This window comes from Balaenoptera physalus, assembly GCF_965194825.1.
Source record: "Balaenoptera physalus genome assembly, chromosome: 3".
Lineage (NCBI taxonomy): Eukaryota > Metazoa > Chordata > Mammalia > Artiodactyla > Balaenopteridae > Balaenoptera > Balaenoptera physalus.
In genome coordinates, this window is record NC_138890.1 from 53553502 (window position 1) to 53576773 (window position 23272).

General features: G+C 38.9%; 1 pseudogene across 1 annotated transcript; it reads right to left on the reverse strand.

Moving 5' to 3' along the window:
- Positions 1 to 305: 305 nt before the first annotated feature.
- Positions 306 to 22689, reverse strand: LOC309657171 (ferritin light chain pseudogene; annotated as a pseudogene). The gene has a single exon. The product of its transcript is annotated as a ferritin light chain pseudogene (transcript).
- Between the last annotated feature and the right edge of the window lie 583 nt (positions 22690 to 23272).

Sequence of the window (23272 nt, forward strand, 5' to 3'; positions counted from 1 at the left end):
TTTTTTTTTTTTTGGCTGCATTGGGTCTTTGCTGCTGTGCATGGGCTTTCTTGCTTTCTCTAGTTGCAGCGAGCTGGGGCTACTCTTCGTTGTGATGTGCATGCTTCTCATTGCAATGGCTTCTCTTATTGCAGAGCATGGGCTCTAGGTGTGCAGACTTCAGTAGTTGCGGTGTGTGGGCTCAGTAGTTGTGGCTCGCAGGCTCTAGAGCACAGGCTCAGTAGTTGCGCATGGGCTTAGTTGCTCCACGGCATGTGGGATCTTTGCGGACCAGGGATTGAACCCGTGTCCCCTGCATTGACAGGTGAATTCTTAACCACTGCACCATCAGGGAAGGCCCCTTGTCTTGTTCTTGATCTTAGAGGAAATGCTTTCAGCTTTTCACCATTGAGTATGATGTTAGCTGTGGGTTTGTCATATATGGCCTTTATTATGTTGAGGTATGTTCCCTCTATACCCACTTTCTGGAGAGTTTTTATAATAAATGGTGTTGAATTTTGTCAAAAGCTTTTCTGCATCTATTGAGTTGATCCTATGGTTTTTTATTCTTCAGTTTGTTGATGTGTTGTATCACACTGCATGATTTACGTATATTGAATAATCCTTGCATCCCTGGGATGAATCCCTCTTGATCATGTTGTATGATCCTTTTAATGTATTGTTGGATTTGGATTGCTAGTATTTTGTTGAAGAGTTTTGTGTCTATGTTCATCAGTAATATTGGCCTGTAATTTTCTTTTTCTGTGGTATCGTTGTCTGGTTTTGGTGTCAGGGTGATGGTGGCCCCATGGAATGAGTTTGGGAGTATTCCTTCCTGTGCAATTTTTTGGAATAGTTTCAGAAAGATAGGTGTTACTTCTTCTCTTAATGTTTGATAGAATTTGCCTGTGAAGCCCTCGGGTCCTGGACTTTTTGTTTGTTGGGAATTTTTAAATCACAGTTTCAATTTCACTACTTGTGATTGGTCTATTCATATTTTCTCTTCTTCCTGGTTCAGTCTTGGGAGTTGTACATTTCTAAAAATTTGTCCATTTCTTCTAGGTTGTCCATTTTATTGGAATATAGTTGCTTGTAGGAGTTTATAGATTGTAAGAGTGGACTGAACAGGAGTAAAAATTTGGGAGTCATCAGCCTGTAGATATTATGAGATTCTCAAAGAAGTGAGAGATCCTGCTGGGAGATCAAGTAAGATTACAAGTGGGAATACAGCATTGGATTTAGCAATATGGAGATTATTGGTGATCATGACAAGAGGAGGGTTTTTTTTTTTTAATTAATTAATTTATTTTTGGCTGCGTTTGGTCTTTGTTGCTGTGCATGGACTTTCTCTAGTTACGGTGAGTGGGGGCTACTCTTCGTTGCATTGAATGGGCTTCTCATTGCAGTGGCTTCTCTTGTTGTGGAGCATGGGCTCTAGGCATGCAGGCTTCAGTAGTTGTGGCACACGGGCTCAGTAGTTGTGGCTTGCGGGCTCTGGAGCACAGGCTCAGTAGTTGTGGCACACGGGCTTTATTGCTCTGAGGCATGTGGGATCTTCCTGGACCAGGGCTCAAACCCATGTCCCCTGCATTTGCAGGCAGATTCTTAACCACTGCACCACCAGGGAAGCCTGACAAGAGGAGTTTTAATGGAGTGATCTAGAAGAAAAGATGTGGTGGAAAGTTTACAATGAAAGCCTCCATCCTTTCTTTCCTCCTTGTATGTGAATATTGTTCCTCACATCAAGAGGGATGTCTAATACTCCTCCCTTTGAATTTTTGTAACTTGTTTGACCAATAGAATTAATATTCTAGGAAGTACCAATATGCCCAGGCCTCTTCAACACTTATGTTTGGAGTGGTCCCACTTGGAACCCAGTGGCCATGGTGAGAGAAACCCAGGCCACATAGAGACGCTATGTCTAGACTTTCCAAATGATAGTCCATTTGATAGTCAGGATCAACTGCCAGCTATGTGATTGAGGCATCGTAGATGTCCAACCCAGCCAACCTGTTAGATGACTCCAGCCTTAGCCACCATCTTGAGTGCAACCATGTTGTAGGTTGGGTTCCCCAGAAAGTAGATTCTGAGACACAGAGGTCCATTAGGGAGTGCTTTGGGGATATATGCCTGTGGAATGTATGGAAGGGAAGGGTGGGAAACAAGATTGACAAAGGGAGAAATCACGCTGTTAAGCAATTCCATTAGAACCTCAACTGATGCTTTTAGGGAGTTCTGAGGATGGGATGATCCCTTGTATCTGCCCCAAGTTGGGATGAAAGTGTTGTGCTTTATATCCTCTATATTAACCAGTCCTTGGATATGGGCTACTCTGGAAAGGGTATGAGACCTTGGGTGAGGTGACCCTCACAAACTGAGGCTTTCCCTGAAAAAGACTGACAGCTGAGGGCTGTCAGCCAGACTCCCAGCAAGTGCTGTAATAATTTGTTCATTTCTGAAGCAGGATCTGATCGACACATCCCAGGGTTCACCACATACTTCATGATAGATCCCAAAAGAGAACTACCCAGCTTAGCCCAGTCAACCCACAGAATCATGAGAGGTGACCATAAATTGTTGTTCTAAACAATTTAGGGTTTGGGGGCGAGAATTTGTTGAGCATTCATGGATAACTAGACAAGAAGGTGGAACACGGACTGAGCTTTGGAGAAGCTCGATGTTAAGAGGGCAAAGAGAAGAAGAGGAGCCAGTAGAAAGACAGAGGAGTTACCAGTAAAGCAGGGGATAAAGCAATCTGTTGTGGCAGACTTGGCCCTGTAGACCCTCATTCCGTCCCTCCTCCCCTTCTTCTTGAGTCTGTGTGGCAGTGGGATTGACCACTGCGAGCTGCTTTTTCCAAGATTCTGATGTTAGTTGGTTTCCAGCTGGGATTCGTTTATGAAGGACACTGATGGAAAATTGGAGGGAGGGAGAAAAGGAGAAACCAGGGATTCCTCTCCTCCTCTGAGGTGGTGTCTCTTATTGTGGCCGTACCTCTGTTCCGGCTCCGGCTTCTGCTAGACAAACTCTTCACGCCGCCAGCTTCTGCTGGGTCCCTCAAGCCCATGGGCACCTCCTCTCCTCTCTGTTCCTCGAGCCAAGGTTGATACCGTGTTTCTGCTGTTGCCCATCTCTGGTTTTCTCACTTTCTCCTTTTCAGCTCTTTTGTCACCTGTGTGATCAAGGCTCTGAATTAAATTCCCTCTTGTGAAATGCTAAGAATAATTTTTGCTTTCTTGATTAGATCCTGACTTGATTTGATCCTGAAAGCCAAGTGAAGAAAGTGTGTCAAAAAGAAAAGAGTGATTAACTATGCTAAATTCTGCTGAGGGGTCAAGTAAGATGAGGGCTGACGATTGATTATTAGATTGAACAGAATGGAGGGAGGTCAGTGGTGACATGACCAGAGTGGTTTCAATAGCGTGTTGGGCAAGAAAAAGGTCAGTTAGGTTAAATCAGGGACCACCTCTGCAGCCATGGTAGGGCCAGTCCCCCAGAGAATTGACACAGGGAAGACATAGAATCATTGTGGGGAAATAGCCACAGTATCCACTCTCACTCTCACTGAGAAGGATGCAGAAGATTAAGGCCACAAAAGGGAATTCATCAATGTGGAAAGAGCCTGTGATCAAAGTCAGAACCTTCCAGTGAATAAACTACAGGACTTAAGTTCGTGGCAGAAATACATGCCAAAGCAAGAAGGTAAAGTAACATAAGGAAAATTCAGAAACTCTGGTTAAAGCAACAGAAAAATTCAGAATGCCTTCGGGGAACAGTGACTTTCTGCTTTCCAAGCCTTATTTTTGGAATTGGACAAACCAATTAACAGTGTATTGTGGGTGAATTTATTGCAGGAAGTTAGTATATGCTGATAAAATTTGTTTATCTGCAATAAACTTCAGAATACAACATTTTTGAGTAGTGATTCCATTTGAGGGACGCTAATCCAAAGAAATAATCCTAAAAAAGGAAAATGTTTTGGCATAAAGATGAATACTGAACTAATATTTATTAGAATAGAAAAGTTGGAAACATTATTAGTTTAGGAATCTGGGAATATGTAGTTAAATTATAGGGCATCCACTCACAAGACTATTATGAAAACCATTAAAAGTTATGGTTCTATACATTAAAAAATACAGTTCAGCTTTTAAAATGAAGGATGCAGCATTTATATGCAGAGCATAATTATAACTAAGTGGAGGTATGCCAAAGTTTAAGTACCAGTGTGAAGGTGGTGAGACCCTGGGTAATCTTTCTACTTTTCTCTGTTTTATTCGTTGATAATGTATAATTTTTTAATAGTAGAAAAAATAAATTCTTTAAAAGGAAAAAAATTCCAGGTGATAGGAGACAGATTATTTCCTATTGGAGAAATTCTGTATTTATAAGGAGGCACAATAGTGATGGCATCTTTTAAGATAGGCTATATTTTAGCTAATTAAAGTCTTAATCTGAGTTCCAATTTCTTTGGGTGCTTGTGATTAGCAAAATATTTAGCTTGTGTCAAAGCTGCCTCCCTCGCAATCTTTCTTATCCTATTACTGAAGTTTTTAATGTCATATCATGATGCTTGAACTGACAAAATTGCTTATATGCGAATGTCATAGCCAACTGCTGCAAGTTTCTGGGATCCTAATTATATAGATGAAAGCTTGTGTTGCATGCAAATGGATTGAAAACCTTCACAGAGAGAGGAATAAGAAAAAAAAAATATGCTGTAATAAAAATATCTTTAACACAGTCTTTAAGAGAAAAAAAATGGGGAATTGAGTCTGAGATGAAATTATGCCGTTCAAATACATTACGAGTTCCCAGTCTCAGGTCTGAAAGATTCTGTCCACAAATCTCCCCATCCAGAACCAACCCCCTTTTCAAACCACTCTGTTATTTCAAAACCTAAATGGATAGCTTACATGTTATGCTTTCTTTGTATTGTTGGAGAGTACATGCTAACAAAAGATAAGGGAGCTCTCAGATAGTAAGCTCAGAAGAATGTCAATGTCAACCAGTATAGTACTTCCAATAAACCCCAAGAACAAAGAAATTTTTGGGATTCCGTTGGAAATGAGGAAAATCCGACAGTTCTTTTTGCTTCTTCTTAAGGTTAACCAAGAAGCATCAACCAACATTATCTGCTTGGCTTTGATCATAGCAACAAAACATTCCAGATATCTTATGCAGACAAGGAGTAGAGGTCTAAATTTCAATTCCCCTTACATTCCTCAAATTATTCTAAAAGATGAATAAACGGTGGATATGTTGTTTTGGTAACCCAAGAGGTTCTAATCAGGTATATGAATGTTTTCTCAAAAATTTAGCATTCTTCCTTCCCTCAGGTCAGACATTATATTTTTCCCTACTCACAATAGTTCAGATTCCTCTTCACCCACTTATAGATTAATGACAAGCCTAATTCATTCAAGTTTTAACAGCACCTTGGGTCAAAAACAGAATATAGTATTGGGCAACGGGTATAGCCTAGTTTTAAAAGCGTAGGCCTATGGGTCAACATTCCTGATTCAAATCCTGCCTTTACCACTTACTAGCTGAGTGACTTCATTCCTGTAGAAGGATAACATTAGTACCTTCCTTCAGGGGGTATTGTGGGACTCAATGAATTAATACATATGAAGCACTTAGAGTGGTGCCTGGTACATTGTGTGTACTTCATAAAGTGTTAGCTGTAATTACAATCAGCAACCTTTGTGTCCGGCTCCAGGAAATTCCTTGGAGATGATTATACCCACCCTTCAAGATAATGTGGTAGGACTGATAATTAATCTCTCTAGCTCATTTAAGTGAACATCTGGTAAAGTTTTCATTCCAAACAATATCAATCGGAATGACTCGGCCAGACCATGATTAAATAAGGCAAATATTCTCTAATTCTACTGTATTGCTGACCAAAAATGTTTTTCCCCCTCTGCTTGGAGCCAGAGACAATATTAAGGCTCGGTGGTAATTCATTTCATTTCACAGACAAGGGAGTGGTTAAGCTAAATACAAAGATTCCAACTACAAATATCTGGAGAAATATTTTTTTAAGAGCAGACGCTTACAAACCATTCTTATTTTCCGGGAACGTAACCACCAAATCTTGGTTATTTAGGGTGATAATTTCTCTCTTATAGAGAAAAAACGTAGAGGCAATATAACTGATTGACAAATGGCAGTCTTCATCAAAGTTGCATGCCGCTCTGTAAAATGTAACGCCTCCTTGTCTACAAAACCTTGATGATCCCAGGGATTCTAAAATTAGCAAAGGACTCCATACTCCATAAGAATAATAGAGATGAGGAGATCTTTGAGGTTATCTTTTGTTCAACCACCACTGTTTAGACAGGGGATAATTTAAGAGTGAAGCAGAAAGCTGATTTATTTAAGGCCATGTGGCAAGTTTAGGACAAATCTGGGACTAGGATTAGGTCACCTAACTCCTAAGGCAGTGCTTTTCACATCTTTCCCATGCTTCCCCAAACTCCACTGCCTGCAATTATGGATAAGAGGGTCTTGGCACCTTAACTTCCAGAAAGTTATCAGCGTAGATTTCCTCCTTCTATTGTCTTTTTTGCAAGTTGAAACCAAAATTCTTTTCCATCCTGACCACCTGGACTCCATATGTAGCTTTTTGGCTCTTTTTTTTTTTTAATTTTATTGAAGCATAGTTGATTTAATGTTGTATTAATTTCTACTGTGCATTTTGGCTCTTTAAGTTGTGGATGTGCCCAAAAAATTTCAGTAAGTGATCAACATACATTGTACCTGGGAAGGTTCTAACTGTCTATTATTGAAGATGCAAAATGGACCAGGTCCTGGGCTAAATACTTCATAGGGATGACTTGATTTACTGCTCACAAGACTCCTATGATCTAGTTAATATTATTAACACTCTTTTGACAGATGAGAAGACTGAGACTTAGAGAAGTTAAGTCAATTGCCTAAAGTCACACAAGTATGAAATATCAGAGTCTAGTCAGACACTTTGATAATCTTACCCCCAAACCTGTGGGTAAGTGTTTTTCTATTTTGGGACTGTCACTACCATCTATAGATCTATCACTGTCCGAATGTTCTATTTCTTGCTTCAAAGTTCACATGAACGTGCTCTAGATTTGTTGGCCTGGTGCTGTTTTTTCCAGTATTTTATTTCATTTATTTCATAAAAACAGATACAATAGTTAGGGCCTGGCATTGTTTTAAGCAATCTATATATATCGCACATATATTTCATCTTTATCACAACCCAATGAGTTTGGTAAAATTAGTAATTAGTATCCTCATTTTATAGGCAAGGAAACTCAGGCATGTGTGTAACTTGCCCAAGGTCACACTGCTAGTTAATGACAGATTCTGCCATGAAATTTGCATCATTTAATTTTATACTTTTTTCTCTTCCTTTCTTTATTTTTGATTAAGAGCATATTTTCAAAAGAAAACATAAAGGAGAAAGGTTTTGCTAGAATGAAGACTGGGTCGTCCCAGATTTCTCCTCAACTCCTATTCCATGGTAATCTTTGGGGTATATACCAAGGATCAGAATCTGAAAATCACTGCTTTCGAATGTGCTTAAATAATTTTTTTAAAGTAATTTTTTCTTCCTCAGTTATTTCATATAATTGTTACCTGTTCTTAAACCAAAAGAATTGTGTTGCCAAAGATAATAACTTGCAGATGATTACACAACCATTTAAAAAGTGATAATTGTAAGGGCTATGTAATAACATAGCACAATGACTAAAGTGTAATAGTAAGTGGAAAAGAGGAACACAGAACTGCATGCATTCTATGATGATAGCTGTATAAGAATCTATGTGTCTATATACCTTTGAGTGGCTTTGGTAGAGCAGTGGAATTATGGGTGATTTTTTCTTTTTAAAATTTTATCTGAAGCTATTCTATTATCTAAATGAAAAACAACCACAACAAAATACCAAAATAAAGAAATATTCCTGAGAAATGACCTGTTCTTAACCTAAAGGAAAGACTTAGTTGTAGGTGAACCATCAGGATAGTGATTCTTCTCCAGATTATGTTTTTGGGATTTGTGTCTCATAATGGTCTTCTAGCATTTGGTAGATTATGTTAAAGACATTGCTCTGGAAAGTTAGCCAAGAGCCTGATAAATTGAATTATGCCCATCCTCTTTAAGTATAATGTAGCCATTAAACATACTATTTATGGTATGTTATGATATAGGAGCATGTTCACTTACTTAAAAAGCAATATAATGTAGTATGCAAATAGAGTATGACAGTTATAATACAAAGGAATAATGCAGAAAAGAAATACATCAGAATATTAAGGTTGTTTGAATTGGAAAGAAGACAGTTGGATCATTTTTCTTCTCTTCTTTTATTTTTCTATATTTTCCAAATATTTTGTAATAAACACAGATTATATTATAATGTAAAGCTGTGAACTGCAGTTTTAAGGTGAATTAAGAACCTGAAGTCAAAAGTGGGGGAAGTCAGCATCTTATTTGAGGATTCTGAGAGTAGCAGAACTTGTCCAGAGCTGCATTTCCCATCTCTCTCCCTCCATGAGGGATGAGAGACCAGAGGGAATGGAAGATCTTTGAGGCCAAATGTAACCCTCAGCTTTCTCAAAACCACAGGGGTAGCTGATGTTTCAGTCCCTGGGGTCTTGGACAAAAGTCAATCTTAAAAAGAGCATGCACCTTGTGAAATGTTAAGACTATAGCCGTCCCTCTTCTCATGGAAACCATTTGTTTTTGTTTTTAAACACAGCTCGACTTCAAAGATATTACAAAAATTAGAAAAAGGAAATGTTATATGGATTGCATTTTCCGTTTGAGACCGATAGAAACGATTCTATTTAGGAATTACCTGCAGCATCTCAGAAACTCCCAAACCTGGCTGGTTATCAAAACAACCTGGGAGGCTTTTAAAAATAATAAGTGATTGGGCTCACAGGAGACTGTGACTCAGTAGACAAGGGATGGGTGTCCTCTCTGGTTTGTTTAAGCAAAGACCTCTAACTAGGCCAAAAAAAATACCATCTTTGTGTGACCAACCTCATTCTGATTTTCTCAGGCATGTTCTGATTTTAGAACTGAACATCTTGCATCCCAGGAAAGTCCTCAATGCTGGGCAAATAGGGCCAGTTGGTCATCCTAAATCATCTTCGCAGACTCCTAACCAGGACATACACTTGACTCACTTTTAGTTATGGTGCAAACACAGAGAAATGAAGAACAGAAAGAATGGAATGAAATCTTTGAAATGCACAAATCGTCTTTCTTTGACCATTGAAGCCATCAAAGTGATCACCATTAGAAAAAAGAAAAACCTTTTAGTTTTTTTAATCTTCTAACTTCCTGAACGTTTCTCCTTTCCAATGAACGTTTTATTTAAGAGAATACAATAGGGAATCTTAGCTGTTATGATTCCATTTAAAAATGCCTCTTAGGAATAAGCCAAAAGAATGACAATTTTATCCAAAATATAGGTCTAATCCTTAGCCGTCATGGGTAAACATTGCCTTTATTTTTGTTTCCTTTTTTTTTAAATTTAGTATTCCAATGGTAAGATAATGAACTCAAACATTAACGAAAGTGCTTTCTTTCAAAGTTTGGGCTGGAATTAAAGTGTTTGGGTCACTTGTTCCCTCTGTTGAAGTTGGAATGGGTAGCATAGAAATTCTTGCACTGTGTTACCCTCTTCAGCCTTTGTTCAATAACAATACAGTTGGAGGTGTGGAATAAGAACTTGAACATCAACAATGGGAGGAGTGCTGTGTGTTATTATTAGAGATTTATTCTATTATGGGGAACACACATTGAACCCTGAGAAACTACACAACTTTAAGCAAGCCTCTTTCTTATACATGTAGTGAAGAGTGACTTTTGCCCTTTCTGTACCAAATCATAGTGTGGAGGCAAAAACTGACCAGTTATTTTTCAATCATTGTCCCAAATAAAGACATACAATTTTCCCCAGGAAAAACAAAACACTCTTATTTTTACCTTTCTCAACTCTGTGTTAAGGAGAAAGAAATTATATGGAAGTTCTAAAAGATTTGATTTCCTAACAAGTCCTTTTGACATTCATCCCCAAGTGCAAAATCTTGGAGAAAACTGGCTTATAGAATTTTAATAGCTTTGGCTATGCTTTCCACGTGTCTTATTTACTTTAAGAATAGGCTTCCTAACCAGGTTCACAGAGCAAGAAGTCTATCTATGGCTCAGTCAGTCTGTCGTCTAGCAGGGACCAAGGAAAATCTGAGGGATGGCAATGCTGTGGAGAAGCTGAGGTGACCAGTGTGCAGTGTGTAGTGGCTTAGCCTACCAGCTCTGGAAGCAAAGTGATTGTGTTCAAATCCAGGCTTTCCCTCTTACTGGCTCTGCAGCCACAGGCAAGATATTTTAACTTTAAGCCTCAGTCCCCATCTGTAAAATGGAGTAAAAATGCTGACCCCAGAGAGTTTTTTTATGGCTTGAATGAAATAAGCAAAGCACCTAGCACACTGTGGAAAGTGAGGTGTGCGCTCAGTAAGTGCTGGTGGCTGATGGAATTCTCTCCCCCTCATTCTTTACGTTCCAACCACGTGGGATAGATTAGTTCCCCCAATGAACTACATGTTCAATTTCAACCGTAGACCTTCACCGATGCCCTTGCACCTACGACAAGCTCCCTAGCCCTTCACCTTACTAAATCTTATCATCCTTTCCAGCCTCGGTATTGGGGAAGCCTTCCCCACTCACCTAAACTTTAGGCTGATCATAACATCTTCCTGAACTTTCCCTTTATTTGTCAGGACTGGCACATAATAAAACTTAACCAATGATAATTATTTACTAATATCATTCTTATTTAGAAACTTTTTATCATAAATCAAATAAATGGGGTAAAATCCAGCTTTACAAAATAATGGATTCTCCCACCTCTGTTGCACGTTAACCAGATTACAGCAAAAGGTATCACGTAGCATTTGCCAAACTCCGGTCATTCTTACACTAATATCATGTTTTTGCCATATCTCTACAATATCCGTACTGTTTGCCTAGAATTTTCTTTACATTGGTTCACTTTTTGTTTACATTGATTTGTTCTGAGGAAATATTAAATCACAACCCTTAATGAGAAACCGGTCTTTGGGAACTACTCATCTATTCCATCTCTCTCCTTTTCCATGTCAGGAGACTGGGGCCTGGAGAAGGGCAGGAACTTCCCCACAGTCTTTTACCAAGTACGTGTCAATGGCTTATCAATGGAGATAATTCAGGTTTCCTACTTCTTAGCCTGCATCTTCTAGAGTATTCCATGTTGCCTCACGTGAGTTTCATTCCGGACAGGTCCTGTTTTAGTTTGATTGACACATTTGTAAGGGACTGACAGAATAATTCATACTTGTTTTGATAACTTACAAAGCTAACTAAGGAACACACTGGCGGTAGTTGTTCCTAACGTAAAACAATGCCCTATTCCAAAGGAGTAATTTATATTTCATGACTGACCAGTGACTTCCTTTCCTATCTCTTAAGATCCACTCCAGTAGCTTCTACCTACTTTACCAACAAGTAAAAACAAAAAAGTTAATTAGAACAGACTTCATTATTGCAATAACAGTATTGTAATGGAAAAGCTGCTGCCTCTTTATAGTTTTATTGAGATCAATTCACATTTCATATAATTAAAGTGTACTATTCAATGTTTTTAGTTTAGTCACAGGGCTGTGCAACCATCACCACAATATAATTATAAAACAATTTTTCCCCCTAAAAGAAATCAGTATCCACTACCAGACCATCCCCATCACCCCTCCTTCCCCGTCCCCAGTAATCACTAATCTACCTAACCTACTCTGTCTCTATGGATTTGCCTATCCTGGACTTTTCATATAAATGGAATCATACAATATATGGTCTTTTGCGACTGTCTTCTTTCACTTAGCATAATGTTTTCAAGGTTAATCATGTTGCATGTATTAGTACTCCATTTCTTTTTTTTCTTCTTTTTTTTTTTTTTTGCTGCAAAAAGCTTTATTGTTTCCGTTTGGTCCACGTCTTGGGAGAGAGCTTCATGGTGGTTAAAAAGCTGCCTAGTAGCTGGAGAGAGAGGCTTTGGGCAGAAGCCCTGACACCAGAGGGGCTCCTCAAAGGTCGGTGGGCTTCAGAGGTTCCTAGTCATTCTTGAGGTGAGCCTTTGGAAGAGATACTCGCCCAGCCCAGCCTGGAGACCAGCCAGCCTGCAGAGGTTGGTCAGGTGGTCGCCATCTTCTTGATGAGTTTCACCTGCTCCTCCAGGAAGCCGCTCTCCAGGAAGTCACAGAGCTGGGGGTCCGTGAGGGCAGAGTGCAGGGCATGCAGATCCAAAAGGACCTGGTTCAGGCTCTTCTCCATGACAATGGCGGCTTCCCTAGCAACCTGGGTTTTGCCCCACTCATCTTGAGATCGTTTCTGCACGTCCTGGAAGAGGGCACTGCCGTGGCGGTGGGTTTGCATTTTCAAAAGACGCTGGGTGCCCTCGTGCTTCTCCTCAGCCGTTTCAAGGAAAAAGTGGCCCACACCCTCCAAAGCCACATCGTCGTGGTCAAAATCGAAGCCCAGAGAGAGGGAGGTGTAGGAGGCCCGCAGATGCATGTTGACCAGGCGATTGATGGTGGCCTCCACCTGGGTGGAATAATTCTGACGAACCTGGGAGCTCATGCTTAATCGGTAATAAGGAACTAAGCTCAAAAAATGGTGCTGGCTGGGCCTGGAGGCCGAGGATAGCTGAGTGGCTGATTCCGAAGGTTGCAACTGGAAAAAAGGTTGGAGGGTAGTTGGAGGGGGGAAGCACAGGGCGACCCTGGGTCTGTTCCGTCCAAACACTGTTGAAGCAAGAGACAAACCTGGGGGGACTGCCCAGCGCACAGCGATCCTTTTCTTTTTATAGCTGAATAATATTCCATTGTATGAATGTATACTCATTAGTTGATGGACATTTAGGTTTCCCACTTTATGGTTATTATGAATAACACTGCTAGAAATATTCAGGTAAAAGTTTTTGTGTGGATGTATGTTTTTCTATCTCCTAGGTGTGGAATCACTGAGTTACGTGGTAGTTCTATGTAAAGCTGCTGTTTTGCCTTCCCCGAATCCTTGACTCTTCCTTTTAGTAACAGTCCTTCCCACCTCCCATTTTGCTGTATAATTTCTCCCACTTTGGCTACTGTCAATCTACTCATCAGGATTGAGCCACCTCCCTCTGCCAAGAGGTGAGCATGTGATCCAAGTCCTGTCAATCAGATGCCCTTTCCCTGGAATTTGATTCTTTGGCAGAGGGCCAGTGAGGCTGAAAGGAGGAGGAACTCGTTCCTCACTTTCTACCATCTATACCTCAGAGCTGTGCTTAGTCTTCAACTTTTTCTTCAAGTATTGAGTTATACCGAATCCTTCCAACAAATTCCTTCATTTTTTTTTTTCCTTAAGCAGGTCAAAGGTAGCTTTGTTGCTTGCATCCACCTTTAGCCACATCTTTGGATAAATAAAAATACATTCCTATTTCTTACCCTAAACTAGTCTTTCTGTTCATGCTGGAAGTTAGTCAACTCAAATCTTCCCCCCACCACCCCCCCCCAGTCCATTGTCCAAAAGGGAAAGGAAAAACACTCTCCATTATATGCCCTAATCCCCCAAATGAGGAATTTAAACAAGTCCCTGGATTCACCCTGTGTCCCAAAGACAAAGATGCTTATGCCAGCACTACGGGCAATGGTTTCTTCTTTCTTGGTCAGGTTATATTCTGAGGCTTTCACAGCAGGCTGGTCCCTGCTCTTTCATGTATATAAGGAGGATGCAGTCAAAACAAATTAAAAGCTTGGATGCCTTCATCCTGTATTAAACCACAGACCCACAGCAGGGTTCTTCAGATCCAGAGATTAGGTCCGGAACTCTTCTTTCCTTCTGTGAAAGACAAAAATGCACAGGACAATGAAAGAGATGATTTTATTTAGGCTATTGCAATATGGAAAATGTTCATTAATGAGGAGCATCTCAAAGGAAAGGACAGAGACCTGTGGTTTATAGAGGGAAGTAGACAAGGAATCATGAGGCAGAGTGGAGGAGGGTTTTAAATGAGTCATATGGGAAGGGTGGTCCTTGGTGGTTAGCTCTCCCCTGAAACAGTAAAGCTTGAGGAACAATTAGATGAAGTTCAATGTTGTCCTTTCCTTCCCCCTTCCTTCCTTCCCCCTTCTTTCCATCCCTCTTTCCTTCCTTCCTTCCCTCCTTCCTTCCTTCCCTCCATCCTTCCATCCCCCTTCCCCTCTCCCTTCCTTCCTCCCTCTCCTCCCTCCCTCCTTCCTTCCTTCCCCCCTTCCTCCTATCCCTCTTTCCTTCCTTCCCTCCCTCCCTCCTTCCTTCCTTCCCTCCTTCCTTCCTTGCTTCCTCCCCTCCATCCTTCCATCCCCCCTTCCCCTCTCTCTTCCTTCCTCCCTCTCCTCCCTCCTTCCTTCCTTCCTTTTCTCCTTCCTTCCATCCCCCCTTCCTCCCTCCCTCCTTTCCTTCCTTCTTTCTTCCTTCCATATTCTTTTTCATTCAGGAGATATAGACATATTGAATATCTACATTTATGCTGGGGCTAGGGCTCTGGGCTGAAGGTAGAGTATCCTGCTGTCAGGTCCTTGTGAAAGGAAACAGAGCTTAGTAGGTGTCTTGACCTGCATAGGCTGAGGGAACACTGGGTTTTGAGGCACACTCTTTTCCTCTTACTGCCTCTTTCTTATCATTCTCCTTCCCATGTCACCTCTCCTCTCTTGGTTTCTGTGTCTTGGATCAAGATACCCCTTTGTCTGGATAGCACGTCTACATTTTTGTACTAACTCCCAAGTCAATCTAAATACCAAGGAATTTTTCTAGATTTCAAATGAAGTCCATGAGGTAGCTTTAATGGCTCCTACCAAGCACCATGGAATTCTTTAACAGAGATGATCTACTTTTTCTTAGTTTTATGTAAAGTGGTATCTAAAAGCAGCTTCAGGATAGCCTGCAGTCCCCTCTTCCAACAGATTGCCTCTCCTAAATGCCTCACATAAAAATTCTAATAGGTTCTCAGAGCTGAATGAATCTCTCCTTCCCTTATTTATATTCTTTAACAATCTGCCTTATTGAAATCATTTATGAATGTCTGCTCTGGTAGTTTGTAAGTCATTTTTTATTCATATGTCTATCTTCTAAAATGCTTTTTACACCTATCAGTTGTAAATCTTCCTGGGTTTGAGGAACAAGTGTGAAATGTTCTTAGTATAGGAAAAAAAAAAAAACCAAAAAACAACTGTACTTACATGGAAAACTATAGATTGCCTATAGCCTATCCTTCCAGTGTTATCTTATTCTGATTCCATGGGAGTTACAATTTTGTAAGCTGTAAATAACTGATAGCAAGGTAAAATAGTTCTTGTCTATAGACATGCAAATTCTATCCAGTTGAGGAAGTCTAGCTGTCTTCCGGCTCCCATTGTGGAAGAGTCCTCTTTCACCTCTATTTCACGTTCATTTCAATATTCCTGATCTATAAATGTGTCTTTTTTTTTACTGGCACTTTTAACACACACCTAGTTTTCTCATTAATGAGTTAATAAAATCTTTGACACGTGTTCATATTTATATCTATATGAGAGTCATAATTTAACCTTTTTTTGAAAATTATACTTTACCAAGATTGAATTGCATTAAATTGCTCAGATCATCAAGGTTCACTGAGGAAATGGGTTCAGGGGAAATAAAGTGTAGTAGTGAAGAATATAGGACTTGCAGTTGGACTCCCTGCGTTTAAGATCTACCCAGATCTACCACTTTTTTTTTTCCTAAGCTCTCTGACCTTAGGCATGCTACTTAGCCTCTCAGTGCCTCAGCAGAGATAATAGAACATATTTTATAGGATTATTGTAAGGACTATGTGAGCTCCTCAAACAATGTGTGGCATATAGTAAGGGCTCAATAAATACCAGCTATTGATATTATTATTTAATAAGGAAACATGTAAGTAAATTCTGGGTCCCAGTAAATCTTAGCAGGTTAAAGACAGAAAGCAAAATTTTTCCAGTCACATATCTCAAGTATTCACGTCACAGTTCCATGTATAGGAGGACAAGTTGAGGTGACCGAAAGAGGTAGAATCAAACTCAGATCAAACTTTGAGCTATTATTCTGCAATCTTGTCCCACTTTGCAAATAAAGCATTAAAATGTTAGCCCTGGGATTTTCAAAACAAAGCCTCTTAGTTGACAGACAATGGGCCCTTCCTGTTTCTCTCTTTTAGACGACCTCCCACACCCTCACTCTCCCAGGATTTCTTAGGAATCTCTCCTCTGACTCAAAATAGAAAATGGGCTGAGGCACAATTATCAGGGTTATGTTGGTCTCAGGAGACCCATTTTCAAGGTACCAATTTAGAAACCCTTTCTAGCCAATTCCTGCTAATGTATTTTCTGAGACATTTTTGGGTCCTCCATGACCTTACATTTTACTGTCTCTCTTTTTGGCTAGTTGATAAAAAAGCTCCTTCCTAAGTATCTCTGATTGGGAGTCAGGAAGACAAAGACAAAAAGAAGATAAAGAACCCAGAAACAGTAGGGTAGGGACGGGAAGTGTCAGACTGAACTGGAAAGCCAGCTTGGGAGAAGCAGCCTTTATCTGCACACACATGGCAATTTGTGAACTACACTCGGGAGGAAGAAATTATATCTCAGGGAACCAAACACAGTGCTTGCATTGGTTTTTTTTTTTAGGAGGAAAGTTTGTTTGTTTTTTGTTTTTAAGCTGCTTTTGTTTTATCTGAATCAGAACAAATTTTAAAAAAAATTTTGATACATAGTTTTGGTTTGAATTGTCTGGTTTTCTGCTATGTGCTCATCTGCATTGGTAAAAGATGAAAGCCACATCTATTTTTTTCTTAAAGTGTCAGGTTTCTTAATTATGAATTCATGAACCCTTAAGAGGTCAAGATAGGTGACTATTTGAAGTATATATATTTTAATAAATTCTTCTGGGGGCCTTACTTTTATTAGCTACTTAAAAGGGCTGAAGATTAACCCAAATTTAAGACTCACTGCTTTAGACGATTTTAAAAGAATGGAATCATTTTATCATTTCTTCCAGTCAGTAGGCAATAGGGACATGCACATGAAGAAGAGATTTTTTTTTTGCATCATAATTACATTTATTGTTGTACAAAACTGTATCACCATAAACTAGTGTCCATTAAGTATTATAAATTGCTATTTTTATTAACATCTTCATTGGAGTATAATTGCTTTACAGTGGTGTGTTAGTGTCTGCTGTATAACAAAGTGAATCAGCTATACGTATACATATACCCCATATCTCCTCCCTCTTGCGTGTCCTTCCAAAGAAGAGATTTTGACTCAGCCTTTGTTCCATCTCCTCCAATGCCAGAACTTGGCGTGAGTGAAATTCAGGGAGGGAAAAGAGTGACTGCAAGAAGCCACAGAGCGTGTGATCACTGCAATTTCACAGACTAACAAGAGACCACTTTTCAAAATTCTTGTTTATTCTGTGCCACAAAAAAAATAAAGCGAAATGGGTTCATCTTTCCTTTGGAGAAGTAAGCCTTCAAGGTCAACTGGTTAAGTGATGTGGACCAATTTCATTCCAGTGTTAGATAATGTTCTGATTATTTAGAATGTTTGGAGGGGTTTGTTCTCTGATGAGACTGAAAAATCACCACATTAAGGCTATCAATGATTCATCGCAAAGGTCCGGGGGTGGGGGGAACTACTCCCTGCCCTCAGTACAGCATAAAGGGTTGAATTCATTCTCCCAGCTTTCAACCTGCTTCTGAAATGTTCTGAACTGGATAAAGCAGAGGGGCACAGGGGGAGGGGGGGAGTCCATTGATTATTCAGCTGGCTTCCTCAGTAGGCAGCACGGCCATATTTTAAAACTTTTTAATCATGTATTTAGCAAGACTTAAAAAAAGGTTGTTGCTTTTGACCAACGAATTTCATATTTAGGAATTGTTTACCTCTGAACAACCCCATAGCATCTCTAGAAGTAGACCCTGACCATCATTAGTTTAAAAAAGTTCTCCAAGTGATTCTAATGTGAAGCCAACTGAGAATCATCAGAGTCAGAAAAATCTGGATTTTTTAACACCATTTTACGATAAATCACTTCAGACTCAAAGCCTGTTTGCTCATCTGTAAAGTGGGGACATGCAACAAATATTATATTAGACTTCAATGAATATGGAAAAAGGAAAAAAAGAAGGGCACACTCAGAATTAAATGTTAATCCTTTTCCATCCTGCAATAGACACTCTCCCCCACAAAGAGTTATAAAAATGACAAATGCCTCATTACCATATTCAAATATAATGAATTTAAAATAACTGGGTTTTTTAAGGTGATTAATTCTGACCAAGCACTTTTTCCCCCTTTGCTGAGTGAATAATAATAACTAATTTACAGTAAGCAGGTGATTCACATTCTACTCACACTCAAGAGATTTCCTGGCTAGAACCAGTGTGGAAGATCAAGCTATCTTGGCTGGCTGCCTATTCATCCATGGGATTATTCTTTACAACAGACCCAGCCACAGCAAGAGGAATTTATGCCCAGCTGAGACAATTGTCCTTATCACCATGCATCTTCTGGGAACATTCCCCAATCTCTGCCACATGTCCTTTGCCTCCTTTTGTAATAATACCAGCAACCATTTTTGAGTGACTTCTCTGTGCCAGTCAATTTGTGCTAATTATTTTACATATAGTATTGCATTTAACCCTCACAACAGCTTTGTGAATGAAGTATATTATCTCCATTTCACAGATGAGGAAATAGGCTTAGAGAGGTTAAAAACCTGCCCATGGGCACAGAGCTAATATTTAACATCTGGATTTGAATTCAAGTCTCTCTGGCTCTTAACCACTACACTAAATTCCTGCTTGGCCTTCCCAGATTCTGCCCTTTGTTCTAGCTCAAATCAGAGAACAAATAAGGTCTCCATCTCAGAACACTGCTACTTTGTGTTTTTATTACGCTAATAACTAACATTTTCGAGGGCTTAGCAGGCACCGGATACTCTATATTCCTTATTCGTTCCTTTGAGCCACCTCTTCTAGATTATCTACATGTATTTTTAAATTTTTAAACTAATGGATTTTTTTACACATCGACAATTATGTATATGTTCTTACATACATGTATCATGTCTACTCACTTTAGTTCTCACTCTTTGCTCCTCCCCCTCTGCTCATAGGAAACTATTTACAGCTCCAAATACCAGCCACACTATCTCTTGCTTCTGGGCTTTTGCATACAGTCTTCTTCTGCAAGGTGTTCCTTCAAGTTCATTTTCCTTCTCCTTACTCATGCTTTAGAACTCGGTTTCCCACACCTTCCAAAGATGGCTTTACGTGGCCCACATCTGAGCTGATCTATTTGGTAGCACTTACGCTGTGTTTACATATTGTTTATTCAAACTTTGTCTCCCCCATGATGTTGGGAGCCCCTATACCACAATGACTGATGCATCAGCTGTTCATAGCAAAGTGCCCACATATGGTAGACCCTTGGGAAAAAAAATTTTTTTTTTTTTTAGAAGTTACATTTTTATTTTTATTTATTTTATTTTACTTTTTATTTTTTTTATTTAGAAATATGTACTTTTTAAAACACATTCAATAATATCAATAAATATGCGGATGCACAGGCCAGCTGCCCATGGATGTGTTGTTTGGCCTGTACACTGTTTTACAAAATACAGAATTAGCTGCCAACATTAAAAATATATATAATAATTCAAATTTTCACAGATTTCTCATCAATGTTCTAGTTTTCTCAACTCCTCCCTCATCATTTTTCTTCCTAGTGAAGACCAAACATACCAAGTACTTTTTTACAGTGTTGCTTGGTTGTTTTTTTGTTTTTTTGTTTTTTTTCACACACACACACACACACACACACACACACACACTGTATTTTATTTTGACAAGAGATAAATAAACTGACACCAAGCATTGTAAATGGATGACCACAACAAAAGCAACAATGATTGCAATTACCAAACACGAAACACACTCATACTATGCCATAATATTGACATTCAGTCCAGTAATCCTCCACTGTAACAGCGCCTTTACTTTGCAGTGAAAATTGATTTGTATATTTTTTTACCTCTGAGTCCTTGTGGGATTTTTTTTTTTTATTCAAACAGAAAGTCACAAAAATTATAATCATCCTCATCAGTTCACTCAGTCCCATGTAATTAATTTTTTTTTTAATCTTGATCTTTTGTTAGCACTTTTATGAGTTCATCCATTTTCCATTAGAGTTCTGAAAATGCTTATTCATTCAGTTCAGCAGTATAGTCAGTTACCAGAAACCTGTACTTGTCAGAGTCTTTTCCACGAATTCCTTGAAGATGAAACCCTTTTATAGGAACATTTTTGCAAAAGCATCAGAGTATACCCAGAACTGTCTGTAAATGACAAAAGACTTAAAAATGACCACGGTTAAAGATTTGATGAAAGTTCATAATAATGCAATTGACAAGGAAATTTAGTTATTTCTGAGATATACATTTTAAAGTAATAACTAGAATTATGACTTATAACATTATACCAGAACATATAAGATTTTTAGAAATTTCATGTAATGTCTGAAGCATTTATATTAACATATTTCCATACAAATAACCCAAAGAAAGTTTAGTATTAGTTGTTATTTTTGTTTGTTTGTTTTTTTATATTGCAGGTTCTTATTAGTCATCAATTTTATACACATCACTGTATACATGTCAGTCCCAATCGCCCAATTCAGCACACCACCATCCCCACCGCACCACAGTTTTCCCCCCTTGGTGTCCATACGTTTGTTCTCTACATCTGTGTCTCAACTTCTGCCCTGCAAACGGGTTCATCTGTACCGTTTTTCTAGGTTCCACATACATGCGTTAATATACGATATTTGTTTTTCTCTTTCTGACTTACTTCACTCTGTATGACAGTCACTAGATCCATCCACGTCTCAACAAATGACTCAATTTCGTTCCTTTTTATGGCTGAGTAATATTCCATTGTATATAGTACCACAACTTCTTTATCCATTCGTCTGTTGATGGGCATTTAGGTTGCTTCCATGACCTGGCTATTGTTAAATAGTGCTTCAATGAACATTGGGGTGCATGTGTCTTTTTGAATTATAGTTTTCTCTGGGTATATGCCCAGTAGTGGCATTGCTGGATCATATGGTAATTCTATTTTTAGTTTTTTAAGGAACCTCCATACTGTTCTCCATAGTGGCTGTATCAATTTACATTCCCACCAACAGTGCAAAAGGTTTCCCTTTTCTCCACACCCTCTCCAGCATTCGTTGTTTGTAGATTTTCTGATGATGCCCATTCTAACTGGTGTGATGTGATACCTCATTGTAGTTTTGATTTGCATTTCTCTAATAATTAGTGATGTTGAGCAGCTTTTATGTGCCTCTTGGCCATCTGTATGTCTTCTTTGGAGAAGTGTCTATTTAGGTCTTCTGCCCATTTTTGGATTGGGTTGTTTGTGTCTTTAATATTGAGCTGCATGAGCTGTTTATATATTTTGGAGATTAATCCTTTGTCTGTTGATTCGTTTGCAAATATTTTCTCCCATTCTGAGTGTTGTCCTTTTGTCTTGTTTATGGTTTCCTTTGCTGTGCAAAAGCTTTGAAGGTTCATTAGGTCCCATTTGTTTATTTTTGTTTTTATTTCCATTACCCTAGGAGGTGGATCAAAAAAGATCTTGCTGTGATTTATGTCAAAGAGTGTTCTTCCTATGTTTTCCTTTAAGAGTTTTATAGTGTCCAGTCTTACATTTAGGTCTCAAATCCATTTTGAGTTTATTTTTGTGTATGGTGTTAGGGAATGTTCTAATTTCATTCTTTTACATGTAGCTGTCCAGTTTTCCCAGCATCACTTATTGAAGAGACTGTCTTTTCTCCATTGTACATCTTTGCCTCCTTTGTCATAGCTTAGTTGACCATAGGTGCGTGGGTTTATCTCTGGGCTTTCTATCTTGTTCCATTGATTTATGTTTCTGTTTTTGTGCCAGTACCATATTGTCTTGATTACTGTAGCTTTGTAGTATAGTCTGAAGTCAGGGAGTCTGATTCCTCCAGCTCCGTTTTTTTCCCTCAAGACTGCTTTGGCTAGTCGCGGTCTTTTGTGTCTCCATACAAATTTTGAGATGATTTGTTCTAGTTCCATAAAAAATGCCATTGGTAATTTGATAGGGATTGCATTGAATCTGTTGACTGCTTTGGGTAGTATACTCATTTTCACAGTATTGATTCTTCCAATCCAAGAACATGGTATATCTCTCCATCTGTTGGTATCATCTTTAATTTCTTTCATCAGTGTCTTATAGTTTTCTGTATACAGGTCTTTTGTCTCCCTAGGTAGGTTTATTCCTAGGTATTTTATTCTTTTTGTTGCAATGGTAAATGGGAGTGTTTCCATAATTTCTCTTTCAGATTTTTCATCATTAGTATATAGGAATGCAAGAGATTTCTGTGCATTAATTTTGTATCCTGCAACTTTACCAAATTCATTGATTAGCTCTAATAGTTTTCTGGTGGCATCTTTAGGATTATCTATGTATAGTATCATGTCATCTGCAAACAGTGACAGTTTTACTTCTTCTTTTCCAATTTGTATTCCTTTTATTTCTTTTTCTTCTCTGATTGCTGTGGCTAGGACTTCCAAAACTATGTTGAAAAAGAGTGACGAAAGTGGACATCCTTATCTCGTTCCTGATCTTGAGAAAATGCTTTCGGTTTTTCACCATTGAGAATGATGTTTGCTGTGGGTTTGTCGTATATGGCCTTTATTATGTTGAGGTAGGTTCCCTCTATGTCCACTTTCTGGAGAGTTTTTTTTAAATGGGTGTTGAATTTTGTGAAAAGCTTTTTCTGCATCTATTGAGATGATCATATGGTTTTTATTCTTCAATTTGTTAATATGGTGTATCACATTGATTGATTTGCGTATATTGAAGAATCCTTCATCCCTGGGATAAATCCCACTTGATCGTGGTGTATGATCCTTTTAATGTGTTGTTGGATTCTGTTTGCTAGTATTTTGTTGAGGATTTTTGCATCTATATTCATCAGTGATAATGGTCTGTAATTTTCTTTTTTTGTAGTATCTTTGTCTGGTTTTGGTATCAGGGTGATGGTGGCCTCATAGAATGAGTTTGGGAGTGTTCCTTCCTCTGCAATTTTTTGGAAGAGTTTGAGAAGGATGGGTGTTAGCTCTTCTCTAAATGTTTGATAGAATTCACCTGTGAAG